Consider the following 18,278-nt stretch of genomic DNA (forward strand, 5'->3'; position numbering starts at 1 on the left):
TATTTTTTTGAGCAGGTGGTAAATGCTGTTGAAAATGTCTGTTTTATTGTGACCAGGAGCTTTTCTTCACTCTTGGCTTCTAGGGAAGTCTTATGCATTTAGCCTTTTCTGTGCAGGCTGTGGAAGATCAGCCTGTTTGTTTTTGTATTTAACAGGAGTATCAGACTGAGAGGACATAAACCTTGACGGTGCTCTTTAATGACTGTAAAATTAGCTCTTTTCTTTATTGCTATTTCTCACTCTGTTATGGCCAGGGAGTAAATAATTAAAAAGCACTTTTGGTCTAGCTGTTCTGCCTCCCAAACTGGGACTGCTTGTTTCGTATTCCAAATGAAAGATTGCCAGTTCTCAGATTGAAGATCTCAGAGTTGTATCTCTTGGAGCCCCATCCCTACCTTCTGGTACCCATCCATTGCCTGTGCCATATCCTGCCCCAGGGTTTGTCCCTAGGCACGGAGCCAGAGCTGCAGGGCTGGGTTTGCTGTGTGTGCTCGGGTTGTGTGAGCAGGGTGTGCAGAAGTCATGGAGCAGGGCACCAGGGAATCCAGGGAGTGCTGGGGCTGTGGATCCTCTTGGACAGGTGCTGTCCTAGGGCATGGCCTTGTCTCCTGCAGCCCTGTGCCTCAGGAGGGGCTGCTGGAACAATTCACAGCAAATCCAGGTGCCAAATGCATCATTCCAAGGGCAGCCTCCTGTTCCTGGGCCCATGCACATCACAGTGGGTGGGAGCAAAGGTGGTGACCCTCAGGGAAATGGGGCCCAGGAATGAGCTGCTGTCCCTGTCAGAGCTGTGTGTCACCTGCAGGGACATCTGAGAAAGAGGGTTCTCAGGAGTGGGGATGCACCAGTGGGGTTTCCTGGTGAGAGGGACTCAGTGACAGACAGGTGCCAGAGTCACCCATCCCTGCAGCTCAGCAGAGGGTCCCTCTGGACATTTCTCCCAGACCAGAGCAGGTACTGATCAAATTGCTGTTTGACTCTGTATTTTTTTGGCTTTCCTTGTCCCTTACCTTCCTGGAGCCATTGTGGATTAGAAGGCTGGAGCCACAGAGCTCCCAGCACCTTCAGTGCTCCTTCCAGAGCTCTCTGCTTCCACACCAAGCACTTCAGGGACCATTGCACAGCTTTTTGCACCTTAGGGACTGTCATTCCAAATGGTCTCAGATAGACTTTAATCTTTTTATCTTGGCAATGTGCTGCACAAAGGGCCATCCAGTGGTCTCAAGACTTCATAGTCACAAAAGTTGGCTGTGTGAGGGTTAGAGGGCTGGGAACTGATACCTTTTTCTTTCAGAACTAAGTCGTATAATGGGAGAGAAAGTGCTGAACTGTGATTTCAAAATGTCTTCCACAGACCCTTTGATGTGGAAGAACTCATTTCACTCTTCTAAGTGAACTTTCACATCCAAAACACACATGCTCTTTGTATTTCGTTTTTCAACTCTTTATTTCCTCTTTTTCCTTTAGATTCATTCTCTAACATCAAGAGTGTGAACTCTTCTGATGGTAACCTAGACATGCAGAGAGGCTGTAACACTCTGGCACTTAAAATTTCAGACATGGATTAAAATGATCAAGAGAAGATGTTTGAGGTATCCTTATTTCTGTTAGCTTTTTACCTAACCCTAAGTGACAATGTGAGTGACACATGGACTTGCTGACATTCAGCAAAGCTGTTCAGAAGTATCAAAATGAGCTTTGAACATTTTTCCTTCCATTTGGCAGTTCCCCCCTCCCATTTCTGCAAAATACGTGTTTCCTGTTTATCCTTGTATTCTTTTCAGAACATTGCATCTTGAATTTATTTCACTTAATGTACCATATTTCTCTCCACAATAGAATATTTTAAAGCTAAATTGGCACAAAACAGTAGCAATGCTGAATGCTTTTTGTTGCCATGGAAATATTTCTGGGCACTTACTGAAGACCTGGTTGCCAATAGTAATGTAACAGAGAAAATAGATATGCTTCATTTAACAGCCACTGGTGATTAAAGAGCCACAGATACCTGTTACAAGGTCATTCCAATATATAGTTTATTTAGTTTAGGGGGAAAAAGCCCTGCAGCCCTAGGTGAGAATACTTTTGTTTTAAAAGAGATGCAAAACAAAATTCAGTAGATGTTCCCTTCTCTTAAACTGACAGCATTGCTTCTGAGATGAAATAAAATAACACTGTAGTTAAAAACCATCATTACTCCTTCTCCTTTTTATCAAATATGTTTTTGATCCCATTTTTGCCTCTTAGGAAATGTTTCCTGGCTCCCAGAGTAGATTTTCTTAGGCTCTGAAGCAGCACACATATTACTGAAAACCTATTTTAGGCTTGGGGATCTAATAAATTGTTTGAGCAAGGAAATTCTTGGGTTTTTAAGTCAAATGTCCATCAGACACCATGAAGCAAGTTAACCATAGAGTGCAGGTTTGGCTGCTGCCCAGTGCTGGTCTGTAATTAAATGATGGTAGTAAAGTGCTAGCAAGTTTTCAAACAAATGCAAGGAAAAGTTTTGGTTTTTGTTTTGTTGGGATTTTTTAAATCCACAGGTTTTTTTGATCCTCAGTTTAATACTGAGAATGTAGCTCAGCAGGAAATATTGCAGTGCCAGGTGTTTGACTTAAGAAGTTAATGACAGCAAGGCAGAGTCTTCTGTGTGTGCAGATTGCTGCCACCAGTGGCAAATGGTGCAGCTGTGAATTTTGCAGAAACAGATGAACTTGCTCTCTCAGGCCCCTGTCCATTGCTTAACCTCGGTGTTTGTGACAGAGAAACTGTCTCAGTGCAGGGCAGGGAGAGCAGCCTTTGCATCCCCCCAGGCTGAGATGCTCAGCTGACAGGGGGAGGCTGCCAGATCCATCATTGCACATTTGGCTTAAGAATTGAAAAAAAAAATCCAAACCAGCAAACAGTGGAGCAACAAACCACATCTGAAGGTAGTGCACTGTGAGTAGAAGGGTAGAGTTTGCCAGTCCTGCTTCCCAGCATGAATCTCAAGGGGAAAAAAAACAGCAATAATGAAAAAAAGTGAAGAACAGCAATGACTGAGCAGTGAAAGCAAGAGGGCTTTAGCCCACTTCTCCCTCAGGGCTGCTGTCCTTGGCAAAGAAAAAGCTAGAGTGGCCATTAAGTTCTCAGTCTCACCAGACACTGCCCTGAAAAAGCAGCAGAACTGAGCCTTGAGTGAGAGCTGCACAGTGGTGAGGGCTCCCAGGCTCTCTGGCACTGCTCACAGCATTGCTGTAATGGACAGGTGAGCACAGCTCTTCTATTGCAAAGGAAAGGAGCAATTAGAGATTTTTTTTCTCCCCCCAAAACTGGACAGCCTCAGTGCCAGCTGAAGGCTGCTTTTCAGCTGCACTAAAATCATTTTTGTGGCCTTGGAATGCTCGGAAGTGTGAGACCCTGTCTCGATGGCTGGCCAGTTTTCCTCAGCCCGAGTGTAAGGGCAAGCACACCTCTGAGGCTCTGGGAATTTTTAAATCTAGAAAGCACTATTGCATTTACTTATCTTGGCCTCCAGCTTAACAGGGGTCATTGATTTTTGCCAGTAATTGCTGTAGTAAAGGAAATTATTCTTTCTGCTCTATATGAACACTCCTGACCTCAGTAAATGACCCCTCATACAGACAGGAAATCCTAGGCAAGAAGCAAGGTTTTCATTAGGACCTGTAAACCCACATAGCAAAGAATACTCATAAGAAGAAGATGTTGATTATGTGATAAATTAAATTTCTGCTTGAACTTGAGACTAAAATAGATAGATGGCCAGTCTCCACATTGAGAAGTGTTTATGGATTTTATCACCTGTCTGAGTATGGAGCCAGCCAGTGTTCTAGCCAGAATGTAACCCTATAAAAATCAGTGCCTGTGCTCCAAGAAGGACATTTAAAGAGGCTACACTGAATCAATGCCACCATGAGGACTAAGGGAATGAAAGCAAAGGCAGACAGTGGACAAAAACACTTCAGAGAAAATACTCCTGGCAGCTCGAGTGGGATGAAGCACAAACGTGACTCGAGACATGCATCTGCTCTCTGAAGAATGTGATACAAGCCCGTGGCTTTCTGAAGTGCAGACGTGAGTTTGCATTGAATGCTTTCTCTCTGGGAAATTCAGAACCACTCAAAGTGTTTGTGCACAGACTTTTGTCCTTGAGAAGATGGTACAATGTTCCCACTTGTATTTAAAGTACTCCCTTGCAGTCCTGTCCCTTCAAATTTTATAAATGTAAGGAATCTTCATGCAGGATGTCACATGTGAGTGGGGATGAGAGAGCACAACAGCCCCAAAAGGAGGGCGGATTGTGGCATGTCAGCTTTACAGCCGGGGAAGTGAAGGCAAACTAGTTCAAACCACAATTTCTCAAAGCTCTGTCTTGGGCCTGTCAGCGTTTCTGTTCATGCTCAGTCAGTGATTTTAGACACATTGTCTTTGGGTTTTCACCAAGCTCCTGGTCTGGTGGGCAGAGCTCCCTCGTGCCCATCTCCCTGGGGCAGGGGGAAGGATGCTCTGCTCAGGAGTACTTGTCATCTGCTCCTGTCATCTAGAAGGTTGCATAAGCTGCGTAGAGAAGGATTTATTTGAGAGGATGAAATGGATTTTGCCATTCAGAGCAGTAACAGAACAAATTGTGTGTGAGCGTGTGTGTTTGTGCATGTATTTTCTGATCCACTTTTGCTAAGTGACATCCTCTTCCCACTCTCCATATGGCAGTTGCGACTCTATCTTCCTCTGGGAAGGTTGTTTAGCACTCAAGAGACTTCATTTACCAATAAACAGCATCTTGGCAGCATCTGGGAAATGCTGCCTTTCTCCTAGAAACCCTGCCTCCTCACCTTCCCTCTCCTACTACAGGCGAGGCAGGTGTGAATGATCTCATTGTGTTGTGGTGGGGGTTACGTGCAGCCAATACTAGCAGCACTCTGCAGAGCTGGAACATAGTATTTCTGTGTGCTGACACAAACAGTACTACTGTTTGTCTTTTTTTTTTTTTTAATTTTTTTTTTGTGTGTGTTTTTTCTTTTCTGTTGCAATTGCTGCCAGCCTGGCCTGCAGGGGCTTGGTGGCAGCACAGATAATCCATCCCTGCTTCCTCCTGTCCTCTTTGCAATGCTTAACAGCACCAAACCCACTAATGTAATGTGTATGTATTACATTTTATATAATATATATAATAATGTTACTAATGTATATAGAATTATATTATAAATGTTATATATATATAACATTTATACATAATGTAAACTTATACAAGATGAGATTACTCTGCCAAAAAGTGAGCTGGTGTTGATCTCCACCATTTTTTGCCAGACAGGAGTGTGGATAGGACTTCCTTGTGCCCTGGTAATTTTTGGCTGTTGTAATGATCTGGTGGCAGCAGCCATAATTTGGAGTGGACTCCTCAAGTGGTTTTAGTAACCAAAGGGAAAATTAATTTTCTGCAATGAAAGCAAATAGGGAGATTAGAGTCACGGAGGTAACACTGTGTAGTTTTAAAGACAGGGAATGTCACTGTTGGGCTTTGGGGATCGTGCAGGTGATGAGGAATGTGGTTGGGCTGTACCTCACAGATGCTCTTTGTGTGATTCTCATGCAGTTTCCACAGATGGACTTAGGGACACTTCATCAGTACCTATTTGTAGACCAACAAGAACTACTTGGGTGGAATCTTAAATCACTCCATAGCAAAATCTGTAGAAAATCCCTTCCTGTGTCCATGAAAACAGCTGATGCTCTCATGGCATCACTGCACCACCTCAAAGTTCCCTCATGTCCAGGCAGGCACTCCTGTGACTCAAGAACTCGGTACCCCTGTGAGATGGAGCATCCCTGGAGGGATTCATGAGGATTTGCCCCCCCAGGCTGGGTGTTTGGAGGAGTTTACCTCCTCAGGCTGAGAGGGATTCAAACCTGTACAGTCTATACAGCATAGCTGTTGTGGGAGTATTTTCTAGCAAATAATGAGGCTGGTGCTAGCGAGAAAGCCCTGAATTTGGATTAGTGAGAGTGCTGTGGTTTGCTGGAGCTCTGTGTCTCAAGGTCAGTTTGGGGGTTAGACTTATTGCCATAAATAATGTAGCTACAAAACCCTTGGGCCTGAGTTTTTTTAATTGATGTAAAACTGCAGCTGAGCTAGAACATCCTTCCCCTGCCACACAGCTGGGCTGCTTCCCATGCCTGGCATCATGAGCAAGCTGAGTGTGTTGACTCAGCCCAGCTTCTTCCTCCAAACAAGAGCCAGCAGCCCCTTCCCTGTGAACCAGGTGAGTTGGCCATGTGGTTGCTGAAACCAGAACAAAAGGAAGATTAGAAGGGCAGGAGGACAGGGTTGTCCCTTTTGGGTGGCAGCTTCAGTCCTGAAGGCATGAGAGTCTTGCTGCACCACATCCCCACCCACTGCTGCTCCCAGAGCTGGTGATTTTCCTGGAGTGCTGTGGTGTTACAGTGAAGGGGGACTGTGGTGAATCAACCCTCTGGCAGCAAACAAAGTTTCAATTAGAAAAATCAGTGGGAAAATAAATATCTGCCTTGTTGCAGTGCAGTTGTTTTCTGTATCAAATCCAAACAAACATCTTTTGGAGGGAGTTCATTTCCACACTGTTAATCAGCAAACAAAGGCTTGTGGGTGTGAAGCTGATGGTTGGGTGCTGTGAATGGTTTGAGCATACACTGGGTCTGTGTGGAGTGGTGAAACTGCTTTAAAGAGGAGCAAAGTCATAACCTGAGTTTTCTGGATGTTTCTTTGGCCAGTTTGATTTCTGCTAGCTGAAAGCAATGAGTGCCAATCCAGAGAAACTTCCTTAAATGTACTGGAGGAAGTTTATGAACTGACTCCTTTACATTAGAGAAAGTTCACATCCCAGCCAAACAAACAAATAGAAGAAATGATGGATGAGTAACCTGAAGGAATTCAACTCACTGTGGTATGGAATCTACCAGGAAAACTGTCATAAAAATAATACTGGTGAGGGGAAAGGTGTTGGAAGGAAAGGACAGTGCTTTCTACCTCACCAGCCATTGGCATCCAGCAGCGTGTTCAGTTTCTGAGCCCGTGAGCATTTCCAGCCCCACAGCCCAGAGCACACTCAGCTCCACCTGTGCCGTGCAGTGTCCCCAGTGTCACACAACATCTGCTGACAGAAGGAGCCTTTCTGCCTCTGCAGCTGCATGTTTCCTGCACACAGCCCAACCTGAGCTGGCAGGGAGCTGCAGGCTGACTCATGGATGTAACTGCAGCCACACCAGGGGTTTTTCTGGCTTAGCAGTGTCCCCTACAGTGGGTAATCTCGTAATCTCTCTCTTTTTCTTTTTTTTTTTTTTCTTCCACTTCTGCACAAATCCTGGGCCTGTGCTAATAGAACCCAGTAGAATAAATGAAGCCTGACTCATATTTGCTCCACATGTAAGATGTAAAGTAGGTGATTGGGAAAATCAAGGAGGATTGTGGTTCAGCATCTTGGCTGCCATTTCCTACAGCTATGGAAGAACCTTAGGCAGCACAGTGAAAGCCAGTTGGAATCCCATGTTCCTATTTTTAAAATCCAATTTTGGGAGCAGGAAAGAAACAACAGGAAAGTATGCTGGTTTTCATGCTGTTTTCTGTGGGCAGTCCTCTATTTCTTTGCACAGCTGTGTGCAGAATTGGGGTGTATTGCTCTGACTGCTGGATTGTTCCACTGTAAAGGTCGTTAGAGCCAAAAAAATCTTTTTTTCTGGTTACTCTCTTTTTTGATGTTTTGTTCTCTTTTCTTAAAAATTGTTTTTGTTGTAAATATTCCCTGATACAAAGGCTTCCAAGCTGTGATTCTCTCCACCTGTGTCACATGCAAACACCCAAACAAACTCACCTTGAGCAGCGTCCTGGTTGGTTTGGTCATGGAGTGAGGACAGATGGAGAGGCAAAAGCAGGACTCAGCAGAGAGGGGCAAACATCACCCTTAGCCCAGGACACCAAATACTCCCTGGTTGTTAGACCTGGCAGGAAGGGGTGAAAGCACATAGGGATGGTGCAAGGAGAAATCCTCCTGGGCAGTAAATGAGCAGTGGGTGTTATTCAGGGCTATCCTGTCTGAGCAGATGCATGGGTTCACTCCAGCATTTTTTGGCACATTTGGGATCTAAGGGAATGGCTTGCATTGGGTGCCCTCCTCCTTCCTTGCTCCATTACTTCGTGTGTCAGTTTGAATTCCCAGTTCAAGTGGATGACAGCAAGAGCTGCAAGAAGGCTCCAGACTGAAAACCACTGCAGAGCTGTACCCTGGAATTGATAGGAGCAGCTCAATGTGTGTTACTGCGTGTTCCCTGTGCAAAATGTTCCTCCTTTTTCTGAGAACCTTTAACAAGTCCCTTGTTTGCTACAAACCTTTCCAGTTTTCCAAAACCAGCTTTTGTTTCTGTGCACAGTTCTAGGTTTTGCTGAGGTAGGAGCTGTTGCAGATCACTGCTCTTCTCTGTCATCCTGATCATGAAAATTTTAAGGCCAGGCCTGTGTGACTGCTTCTGTAAAAGCAAAGAACACGGCAGTGAGTTCTCCTGGGATGCTCTGGGTGTATGCATTATGCATAGATGTGCTGATATTGTCTTGGTTATGTGATCAAATGCATTTTTTTGTGTTCTACTGCTTCCTTCAGGGCTTGGCGATGTCTCCATTGAAGCTCTCACTGACTTCTGTAGAGCAGAATCAAAATCTCTTAGACGAAAGTGGACTCACAAAGGCAGCATTAAATGTATAGGAAAAGCAGAAATTTGGCATTTGGAAAGTTTCCATTGTTCAGACAAAATGACTGTTGTTTGTTGTTGTTTTTTCACATGCAGGCAGACAGGATGCATGCAGTATCTCTATATTTCACACCTACATGATGTATTTTATTCAGTAATTTTTTTTCTTGGGTAAGCTTGGAGCAAATCATAAGTTATTCTTTCTACTTGGTAACACTGCAGAGAATTCTTGAATTATTTATTTCATGCATTTTAGCTCAGTGTATTTAGATGCCTGTAAGCTAACTTTGTAACTGACTGGGTGTTTGAAATTTCTAAATAAATAGTGGTAGTTTGAAATACCTTGCCAGAAAAAAGAGGTCACCCTTCTTCTTCCCCCACTGTCTCCTCTGGGAAAAAAAAAATTAAAAATCCCACATGCCTCGTTACGAGCAGTGGGAAGTTGATTTGTAAAACAGATGCTGCATAGAAGTAATTGACTTGAAGTTGCTGGAAATATGTATATGCTACACAACATCTGCAGATCTCAAGATGTATTCATTATCTTTCCAGAATTTAGATTGTAATTACGGGCCCTTTATTTAAGTTTCCATGGTGATGTAGAAAATGCTTCCCCCTTGTCCTTTGCTAATCAGGCCACTTGTGTGTTTGAATGGTGATGGTTTTCCTCTCCCCTGGGTTAAGTTACTGTTATTAATACAGAGATATTAAGTTGACAGGGAGCTGTCGGCTGCTCAGGCAGCGATTCAGCAGCAGGCACATCAGGCATTTGCTGCAGATTCCCCAGTGCCACCGTTTAATTAGCCTGTGTGCTTCCAAATGTTTGTGAGGAATAGCAGCCACTGTCATAACAAGTGATGCAGTCGTGCCTTGGGGATTGGGGAAGTTGAAATCAAAGTCAAGCAGCCAATAATAAATCACACCATGCCAAGCTTCTCTCCTCCATCCTGCACCCTTCTCCTCCCCTCTTAGCAGAAGGGCTCTGCTGTATTTGGTAGGGGGGTGCAGATGGGTCAGGAGCTGTCCAGGAGTCCTGTATCCACATGGCCTTGGCAAAATTTCTTGTGATACTGAGAATTTCACATTATGTTAAGGCACATTTATCTAAGTTTGCAGCCTCAGGCCCATGGACCCAGGATTTTAATGTTACTGGACCCAGGATTTTAATGTTACCATTGCTTGATAAAATGGTGAAAGGTATGGTTTAATTACTAAAGATGTTATTTTACACAGGGTTTTAGGAAGTTTTTTGAGTGAAATGTGGACTTTTGATTTAACTGGGATAATTTTTAATTTTAAACTTAATCACCCAAAAGACATCCACGTATTATTAGAACTTCACAGCATTTGCTGAGCAATTAGATAAATTCTGTTGAGCTTACATGAGCTGCAGGTAGAAATGCAGGTATCAGGCTGAAAAGGAATGTTTATTTTTATGTCGTTTGATTATTTGGCTAGATCACATTTAGGCCAAGGGGTTGTTATAGCTTGAAATAATTTTTATCTAAGAAAATTTCAAAGAAGGTTATTTTTAATAGCTTACATAAAAGTAATCAAATTTTACGATGTCTGGTCACCGACCATTTACAAACTAATGTTTAAAATTTTTTTCACTTTTACCAGAATAAGACGCTTTTTTCCTTCAACTGAGAGCAGTTTTCCTGCAGGAAGAGCATGCTTATTGTCAAACTGTGGCACACCAGACCAGAAGGTCAAACCTACCAGTGTGGTGGCATGAAAGGAGCTGGCATCTGCTGGGATCAGCTGGGCTTGCTGCTCTGTCCTGGGAGAGAAGTGCTGCTTGCTGTGCAGATTTATGGAGCTGTGACAGCCCTTGCCATCAATTTTATACTGCAGATTTTTAATAGACCTAGCAGAGAATGTAAAAGCAGGTCCCACTTTGCTCACCTGAGGCTGGTGTTAGGTTTGAGGTGGAGGAAGGTGCTTCCCTCCCTCTGCACCCGTTTGCTCAGCTGCTGGGGTTTGCCATGGAGATTATCAAAGTGAGTCTTGGCAACCAGATCATGTCCTGCATGCTGCAGGAAGAGCAGTGGCCTGGCCACACTGGGCAGCTTCTCTCCTCCATCCTGCACCCTTCTCCTCCCCTCCTAGCAAAAGGGCTCTGATGTATTTGGTAGGGGGTGCAGGTGGGTCAGGAGCTGTCCAGGAGTTCTGCATCCACATGGCCTTTGCAAAATTTCTTGTAATAATCAGAATTTCACGTTATGTTAAGGCACATTTATCTAAGTTTACAGCCTCACACCCATGGACCCAGGATTTGAATGTTACAGTAAATTCATGAATACAAGCCGCACTGAGTATAAGCCGCATCTATGGGTGTTGGCAAATATTTCAGGTTTTGTCCATAAATAAGCCGCACGTGAATATAAGCTGCTCTGTCTTTCGCAGCGAGGATCCGCGTGCAACAAAGTTGCCAAATAGTAACAGAACCGCAGCATGGCAGGTTTACTGGCTCAACTAAGGCTGTGCAGGCTCAGCCCGCTAGGGGCTGCTGACGGGGCCAGGTGGCCCAGCCCGGTGCTGCCGCTTGGGGATGGCCGCCGCCTCTGGGTTCGCTCGCCCCAGCCCCGCACCCGCCGCGGCACCAGCCGGGCACGGAGAGAGCGGCCTGCTCCCACCGCGGCGCCGGCCGGGCACGGAGAGCACACCCCGCTCCCGGCACGGCGGGCGAGCACGGAGTACGCCCCGCTCCCGCGGCGGGCGCCTGGTCCCGGCGCGGCGGCGGCGAGCGAGCACGGAGTGCCCGCTACTCCCGGCGCCGCAGCGGAGAGCGGGGGCGGAGCCCCCCGCCTCCTCCCCGAGCTGTGGGGATGTCAGCACAGAGCCCCCTGCCTCTCCCCCGCCTGAAGTAGGGAACTCCCCTGCCTCCCTCCCTCTCTCCCCCAACGCTGCCAGCGCTGAGCTGGCCCCACCCACCGCGCAACACAGTATCCAATTTGTAACAATCGCGAAATCCTGGGTTTTACTGGCAGGCGCTCGGCTCGGCACCCTGGGTGGCACTTCTGGGGTTGTAAATGTCAGAAAATTATTCACATATTAGCCGCTCCTGATTATTGGCCGCATTTCCGGTTTGAGAGCAAAATCTAAGTCAAAATGGTGCGGCTTGTATTCGTGAAATTACTGTACTTGACCCAGGATTCACACACAAACTGGGCTGTGCACACACAAACTGGGCTGTTCACATTCACACACACACCTGGGCTGTGCACACACAGACTGGGCTGTGCACACACAAACTGGGCTGTGCACACATAACTGGGCTGTTCACTCACAAATCCACATGTGCACAGTGACTGCTCCATCCCAACCTCCTGCTGCTGTGCTGCCCTCCTGCTGAGGCAGGGACACCAGCAAAATGCCTCAGTGTTTCCATCCTTGAAAACCGAGGAATATAAAGCATGTTCTGAGCCCTCCTTTCCCCATCTGGAAGATGCTCAGCCCTGGTGAGGGTACAGCCACCCCCATGCACCACACATGATGGCAGCAGGAGGGCCAGGGCAGCATGGGGATGTGCTCAAATGTGTTATCTTCACTTCTAAAGGTTATAATTTACATTGTTCTCCAGAGCTCACCTGCTGCTGGCAGATGGAGCCAGCACTGACTGTTAGCCACGTGCCATATTTATGTGTTCATGGTGCTACCCTCAATGAGTTACATCTGAGCTGCATTTTTTGCACAAAAGTTGTCTCCCCACCTTAGCAGGGGCTGCAGGGGAATGGAAACATGAAAAAGTTTGCAAGTCCTTTGTTTACTACTTTGTCTTTGCACATGCAAATGATTTTACAAGCTGTTCTTCTGTGTGATGTGACTTTGTGTTGTGCTCTGTTAAATATCTTCATTTTAAAAAAATAAAAGTAGGTTAACGTGCAGAGTTGAGCAGGGTCTAATAATATGTAAATGATGCTGATACAATATGACATCACCAAGCTTTCCAGAGGTTTGAAGAGGTGATTCCCCAGTTCATGCCCCAGTCGTCCCTAAATTCTTGGTCACTTTTTCTTCCCAGAGGGTGCACCTGAGAGTCAGAAGTGTGCTGTGTCCTCTGGCTTCTTGGCCAGGAGCAGCAGCCTGAGTTGTGTTTCTGTCCCAGTGAAGGGATACAGGGAGGAGGTTGAACAAGCAGCATCTTCAGGCAATAACCATGATGTGATTAAGCACTTTGAGATCTCTGGGTCATGGACACGAAGTTTTTCATCAGAAGTATCTGAATAAAAAGTAGGTGTGGAGTGTAGACCCAAATTCAGCCACTTGCTCTCCAGCCAACAAGGAGCACAGGACAGAGGTGTCTGGATGCAGAGGTGCTGCTTGCATGGTAAAAGGTTTAAAAAGTTGCAGTCTGAGTTCTGTAGCCTCAACACAGAGAGGGTGTTTTGCTGTGGAGAACAAATCCTAGATCTTCCCTTCTCTGTTACTAAACTTGATTTCCTGATTTTACCTGCAGCTAAAATACTTAGTGGGAAGTGTCCAGGTCCAAGACTTGCTGAAGTCCATTAAGATATTTTCATTAATTGCATATTGTTATTGAATTCTTTTCCTTAACCCATAGGGATTCTCATTGATTTTTATTGGAAATTTTTCCAGAGTAAAGACTGCAGGACTTGGTTGTAATTATTTTTTATCTGTGCCACATAAGTCATCTCTTTAGTGAGCCTTTTAGCAGAAGCTGAATGTCTCCTTTTGTAATAACTTCACAAACACAAGGTGAACATTGAATGAATTATGCTGTATCATTTGCCAGTGCATACGCCAAATGTCAGGCAATGACAGAAACTGAAAATTTATGACACAGAAGGGAAGAATTTTATGATCTTCCATGGACTAATGTAATGACTCTTTTATACAAACAGAGATGAAATGCATTTAAAAACATAGCTATTTAGAAAATTGGTCTGAACACATTTTAAAATCTGGAGAAGTTCATTAGAGGGAAGAGCCATAAAAGTGCCCTTTGTTCTTAGTTCAATAGAATGTTTTAATTTTGAAATATAATTGCTAGAATTTAATGCACCCTGCAGTTAAATCATTTGAAGATATGTGTCCCCAGCAAACTCTTCTGGTACAACACGGTGCAGAGCTGCTCTTAGTGTTATTTTCAGAGGTACCTAGCTGGTGCCATGATCACAAAACAAAGATTTGTGGATGTAAAGCCATCCCTGTGCCCCAAGGGTGTATCACACACTGCTCCAGCTGAGCAGATGCTCTGGGTGGGAAGGATGAAGGAACTTTTGGAAGTGCAGAGTCCAGACTGGGATCATGGCAGGTTCAGACTTTGCCTGAGGCTTCTCCTTGTGTACTCTTAACAGACCTTTTACACACGTTGCTGGTAGTTTTAATTTCTTACATAATCCCAAATCTATAGCAAACTCAGGCACAGAGTGAAGCTGAGCATCTTGGAGAGCCCTGAATAGCTTCTCTCCCACTCAGCCTTGGCATATGGCAGAGTCTTCTCACATTGTGTTCTTACAGGAGAGTTTCCTTGACCCTCTGCTTCTGTTTTCACTGCTGTGACAGTCTGCACTTTGGATTCATTTAGCTTCAACTTTTCACCTGTTAAAAAATCTTAGTAGTAACCTGAATAGATCCTGGAGTGCACACAGCATGGAGGAAGTGTTTGGAGGATGCTCTGGGGATTGAACGGGCTTGGATGCCAGCTCTGCCCACAGCCTCTCTGCAAATCACCCTGTTAATAAAGAGCCTATTTTAGTTCTGGAAACATGGAGCCTTCTCAGACTATAACCCAGCATGTGGTAAATTAAACAATCTTGGCCTGATTGCATAATGTCACTTGAAATTTAAGATCCTTTTTCTCTTTAACCCCTAAAATTTACAAGCCATTTTTGTTTAGATTTATTGTAATTAGATAATGATTCTGCTCCTTTGAGGCTCCTCTAGGAAGGTTTTTAGCACTCTTTTGGTGGCTAACCCCAAAATAACCAGGGGCAGGAGCGCTGCTTGGCCTCCCTGTGGGTTTGTCTCAGTGCAAAGGGGGGCAGGGGTGCTGCAGAGGGGTTTGGAACTGGGGCTGTAGCAGGTGCCAGGCAAGAGATTTGCAAGGACAAATATGCCTCAGGCCCACTAAGCCATAGCTCTGCTGTCTTGTAGGAAGAGGGGTTTGAGAAAATCACTGCTTGCAACTAGGAGGGTTTCAAGTCCAGAGTTACCTAGGTCCATACTGAAATCCTTTTTCCTCTGGATTACATTAAACAGGTTCTTAATTTCCATCATGACTTAAAGAAAGCATCTAATTTAAAGCATCTAATTTCTCTCAAAGAAAAGACATGCTTTTTAAAATTTATTTGAATTTTTTTTTAAATGGAAGCACAGTGATTCCTTAGAGTTCTCATAGCAATCCTGGCCTTGGTCAGCACAGGTACCAGGCACACATAAATTCTTCACCTGTTTTTCTTGCTGGTTAATGAACTATGAGGTGTCAATTTAGCAAGATCTACCAGTCCTCATCTTTTAACTCTGGCAGTGGGTTTTAGGAAGTGATGAGACCTCTCAGGACATTTATTTGGCAGAATATAATGATTCATAGAACTCAGAGATTGTGTGTCATTGAAAAAAAAAGGAAGAGACTGTAAATTAGCCAGAACATTTGCCTGCCAGTGTGAGGAGGCACTGCACAATATTTTCCAGGCTGGTTTTCAGTGTTTGATGTGCCAAGCATTCCTTGCATCTTGGGACAGATGCTCCTATATCCAAGTTCCTGTTAGGGCTCTATCAGGAGGTCATGCTCATCCTTTCATCTGACAGTTTTTTCAGTTTTTTCACAGCCAGTTCTCCAGCCCTCAACACAGACTTTTATGATTTATTGGTGATTTCTGCTACCCAGTATCCCTCTTGCCTCCTTCCTGGATTGTGAACATGGGACTTGAAAGAGAAAGTTTGGAGACAGAATTCTTAAGAAAAATCACACTTTTTCATTGTACAGTACTATCTGCCCTTAATCTTGGAATTGTCTGCTATTGCTCTGCAGGGACTCTTGGCTAATTAAAGTTCAGGTAATGCTGCCTCAACCCCTGTCCCTGATGCTGTGCTGTTTATTCACATCAGGTATTCAAAAGACGGTTGACATTTTCTTCCTTAAAGATCTCTCAGGTAAATTACAGGCATTTTACTGCTCTGACCTTTTCCTTTACAGGAGGAACTTTTGTTTTCAACATTTTTATTTTGTGAATATAATGTTGGAAACGGATGTAATTGGAGAGGTGTAGTTGTTCTAGTCTGTATAGCTGGTCTATTACCTGTAATGATGATCTGATACTGGTATTTATACGTGATTATCTCCTACCAAACTGCTTTAAATTTAAAGAAAAAGCCAGACTGTTTCACTGATTGGTTTGGGTGAATCACCTTTTTCTTTACTTCCCTTTGAATACTACATTTTCTTTCCTAACACATTCATTTTGTGCCTGAGTCTCAGGGAGATGGCTTGCTCTATTAATATATTTCTGGAGTTCTCCTGTTATGGGTAGACTTTTATGGCTTTAATGTAGTTTTTGAAAATTCCTCTATTATTGATCTAGATATTATCCCAGCAGGAATCAAACCCACAAGACAATTGTATGAGGATAATTTCTTACTACAGAAGCATTTTATTCTGAAAGCCTGCTGTGTGGTGTGTGCTTTGATGGATGACCCACTGTTTAAATGTGTATTAGACATTGGCTTGCTAATTAAATGCCTTAAGGAGTGCCTGCATCCATTCAGTCTCAGTAAATGCGTGGAATTTCTGTTATTTTATTTCTTGCTTATGCTCTTGTGTTGAGTTCTTTCTGTTTTCTGACTTTGTAGAGAAGAAGGGGAGTAATGGCAAAAAACCAAAATCACTTTTTGCCCTCACTCAAGACTTTCAGCTGGGGCAGAGGCAAGACAATGAGGACTCTCAGTTCAGAACTAGGTGTGCCAGATGGGAGGATGAGGAGGAGGAGAAGAGATGGGTTTTGCATTTCAGAAGGGAGTGAGAAGAGCACTCACCTGGAATTTGAGAGATATGAATTTGGATCCCTCTTTGCTCCTGAAGGACCATCTCCCATGAGGAAGAGGACCATAATTACAAAGCTGTGAGATGCTCTCAGACTTCTTGGCTGAAGTGCCTGTGCTTGAAGCATTTTACTGGGGGGGAGAGTGGAGATAGCTGAAGAAATGGGATAAAGTTATTCTCCTAATTTCTGAGTACTTGAATTGCAAGAGCAACCAAGGACAGGAGCAAGGACTTCTGTTCACCTGGAGGAAATGTTTTCTGAGTATAATCCCCATTCCTCTCCTTGGAATTTTGTGTGTGTGGAGCAGATAAGCATCAGAAACATTATATTTGCTGCTAAGGCCAAACATAGAATTTCTTCCACTCAGAAAGATTTGTCCTTTTTGTTCTAAGACAGAGGGATGTGTAGAGGATCATGGAATGGCTCAGGTTGGAATCTCATCCAATCTCCCTGCCTTGATCTAGTTATTCAGAGCCCCATGCAGCCTGGCTTTGAGCAATCCAAAGCTGGGGTACTCACAGCTTCTCTGATCAGCCTGTGCCAGTGGTCTCACCACCTCATAGCAAAGAATTTCTCCCTTATATCCAGTCTAAATTCACCTGTTTCAGTTTACAACGTTACCCTTGTCCTGTCACTACAAGCCTTGGCAAAAAGTGTCTCTCCATCTTTCTTGTAACCTTCTTCAAGTATTGAAAAGCAGCAATAGGTCTTCCTGACACCTTCTGTTCTCCAGGATGAACAACCACAAGTCTCAGCCTGTCTTCATGCACAAAAAGGTGTTTCAGCCCTCAGATAATTTCCATGGCCCTGCTTTGGACCTGCTCTAGCAGGTCGAGGTTTTTCTATCTTGAATCATCTCCCTCAAGATCCTGGAAAGTGTCTCATCAGGTGCCATGGATTTGTGGATATTCAAGTCCCTCAGAGGGTCTCAAACCTGATCTTCTCCTGGAGATTCACAGCCTTGAGAGTTGTGGGACAAGCACTTGACAGTAAAAACTGAGACAGAAAAAGCTGTGGGGCACCTCAGCCTCCTCCACGTCCCCTGCCACCAGATTCTCAATCTCATTTATCAGACAGAGAACAAAAAACATTGATTCATTTAACAGAAGCAAACTAATAGTTTTGTATTAAACAAAGTAATTAATGCTATCTTTTAAAATTTGAATTTGAGACAAAATTTAAAAAAAAAGGATTGGTCTTTAGTAGCACCCTTTGTAGGAACAAACAAAGACGTGGCCCTTCATCTTGAAGATGACCTCCAAGGCCCCTTCCAACCTCTCCTCCTTCTGTGGGACCTTTAAACCCCAAACAGCTCTGTTGGCAAAGGGAATTGTTATGTTTTCATTGCATCATCAGCTGTCTGGAAGTACAAGCCATTCTTTCACTGTGGCTGCTTTTTTCTTATTTGAAAGAGATGGAGGCAGAATCTCTTTCCATGTTCCTGAAGCAAGGCTCGTCCTGAGATGCATTAGGAGGAGGAATGTCCCTGGTTTTCTTCTGAAAGTGTTTGCAGAACACATCCAAGGCTAAATCATGATGTTATTCCCATCTGTG

General features: G+C 44.3%; 1 protein-coding gene across 23 annotated transcripts in view; it reads left to right on the forward strand.

Moving 5' to 3' along the window:
• Window positions 1-18,278, forward strand: part of SYT16 (synaptotagmin 16) — a 105,247-nt gene that overhangs the window by 61,498 nt on the left and 25,471 nt on the right. For 2 of the 23 annotated variants that reach the window (XM_033061640.1, XM_033061639.1), the window contains exon 2: window positions 1,468-1,592. The exons of the other annotated variants lie outside the window; for them this stretch is intronic. The gene's annotated coding sequence lies outside the window, so the exon portion shown is untranslated. The remainder of the gene's footprint in view (window positions 1-1,467; window positions 1,593-18,278) is intronic. 23 annotated transcript variants of the gene reach the window in all.

This window comes from Catharus ustulatus, chromosome 6 (genome assembly GCF_009819885.2).
Source record: "Catharus ustulatus isolate bCatUst1 chromosome 6, bCatUst1.pri.v2, whole genome shotgun sequence".
Taxonomy (NCBI): domain Eukaryota; kingdom Metazoa; phylum Chordata; class Aves; order Passeriformes; family Turdidae; genus Catharus; species Catharus ustulatus.